Consider the following 2500-nt stretch of genomic DNA (forward strand, 5'->3'; position numbering starts at 1 on the left):
CAACATCAGATGAAATATTAAACTCGCGTTTGCTTCGTCTTTGAAGAAACAAGTTTTGTGTTACAGTAGACTGAATAAGCACACAGAATCGTGACAGAATCGTCTACAACAGCAGATTTAGTATTAATGCAAGAAGGAGATACATAAGACATCAAATCAGATCATATACAGTATACAGATACTATAAGATAATATAAACCTTAATTGATCCCTGGAGGAAAATGCAGGTATCATAGCAGCAGCAGCGGTAAGAAGTCAAGAACCAAACCAAGATAGATAAGAATATAAATAAAATAGTTAGACTTACTGTAGATTCTGCCATGAATATATGTCCAGTCTATCAACAACGAAAATATGAATGAATATAGCCTAAGTAACAGGTTTCCTTAACAGGCATCTGTCTCGCTAGTGTACTGTACATTCCTGTAGTCCATGTGCCAGTGTGCCAGAGTCAGGCAACAGACAGCATCAGAGTCAAAGCAGTAGTCAATACCAGAGCCCTATGTTAGAGAGTTCCGCCACTGAGGGGGCAGAAACAGCATCGGTCACGTGGTTCATGTAAACTGGAAATAGTTACAAACGCCCATAGACTCCAATGCATTCCGTAAACTTCTGGTTCAGGGCTTTGTCACTATTCGCCAATAGAAGGCTACAGTATGTAGGCCCGAAGAAGTGGACGGAGGTGACGTAACTCTCCTTGAATGGCTCTGGTCAATTCTAAAAGCACAGTTTCAAAGGATCAAAATGCACCTGCCAAAAGACCAGCCAGGTGTGAAGATACTTTGTGAACTATTTTGGAGAAGAAAAAAAACAAATGAAGAAAGCCAATTAACAGGTTCAGTTCTTTACTATGAAAGAGCTTCTATTTCCTATGTTTTCTTTCTACACTACACAGAATCCAGCGCGCCTGGCGTGACTTCCTGCAGGGTCAGGAAGTGGAGAAAAGGAGCCCCTCTCCGCCATCTCTCTCCTCCTCAGACAAGATGAGCACTTCAATCAGCATGACTACCCTATCGGATGGCAGCACCCCTGTAAGTCCTGCCTGCGTGGCATATACATAACTCAATATGTGATGGTTGTGGAAGGCATAGCTGTGGATGCTTAGTAAACAGCTGCAGGCTATCATCTTTTGTTCTGAACTTCCCTAAACCTTTATACATTTGATTTAATTTCTAAAGTCTTTTTCTACAATCGCTATCCTTATATATCTGTCTGTAACTCACTTCGCTGTAAGTCATCACTCTGCTTACTGCTGTGTCCTGCCTTATTTGAGAATATAGGGTCAGTTTGGTCAAAGTGATTTCATTCCTGACCAGTAGGGGGCAGCAGCTCTCAACTGATTTTACTCAGTATGCAGGCTCACACCCAGCCTCTTCTCTGGGATCAGAAGGGTAAATATACAAGGATTTGGACACACATACACACGCACGCACGCACGCACGCACGCACGCACGCACGCACGCACGCACGCACGCACGCACGCACGCACGCACGCACGCACGCACACACACACACACACACACACACACACACACACACACACAGTGCGCGTACGCACTTTCACAGAATTAAAATCAACGTATAGCAGCCATTCTCATTCAGCGCAGCTTCCCTTGATTCAACAAGACCGCGGTAAATCCCCTGGATTTTCACTGCCGTGTCTGTTCTGGTCATTACAATTCTACACTGACGTTTTGTCTGCAGCCCTTCTCACAGAATAGCAAGTGTGTGTGTGTGTGTGTGTGTGTGTGTGTGTGTGTGTGTGTGTGTGTGTGTGTGTGTGTGTGTGTGTGTGTGTGTGCTGTGTGTGCTGTGTGTGTGTGTGTGTGTGTGTGATGTGTGTGTGTACTCCTCAATCTAATCTCCGTGACTGAAGTCAACAGGCAGCTAAGTCTCTGAGATGGCCAGACAAGTTGTTCAGCCTCTGTGAACACACACACTCCAACGTGTCCAGTGGTGGAAAAAGTACTCATATTTTTTTCTTGGGTAAAATCAATACTGCAATTGGTATCAAAATGTACTTAAAGTACCAAAAGTTCTTTAAGTACTCATTGTGGAGAATGTCCCATTTGTTTTCAAATGTATAAAAATCCTTTCAAAATAGCAGATCTATAAGCTCTATAAGAATGTTTCTTTTTTAGGTTAAGGTTAAAGTACTACATTCTGATAGTAATCATTGCTACAGAGCGTTTGTTCGGTCACAAGGGTCTCCCCAGCTCCTTCATAAACATAATATAGTACATTTTCAGTTGGTGACAAAATTTAAGCCAATCAGGAGAGAGCACTGAACATGCATTTTCTGTTTAATAAAGAGCTGGAGAGACATGGAGACTCCTTTTACTGAACAAACACTCTATAGCAATGAGTACTATCAGAATATAGAGCTATTTAACACTTATTTTAACCAAAGTAAATCACTTACCCTACCTTTAAGTACAGTACTTGAGCAAACTTGGCAGTCGGAGGCAGAGAGAGGCTTTGATGGTGAAACAGCCTGTTT

This window comes from Gymnoscopelus microlampas (assembly GCF_963454915.1).
Source record: "Gymnoscopelus microlampas genome assembly, chromosome: 8".
Classification (NCBI taxonomy): Eukaryota; Metazoa; Chordata; class Actinopteri; order Myctophiformes; family Myctophidae; genus Gymnoscopelus; species Gymnoscopelus microlampas.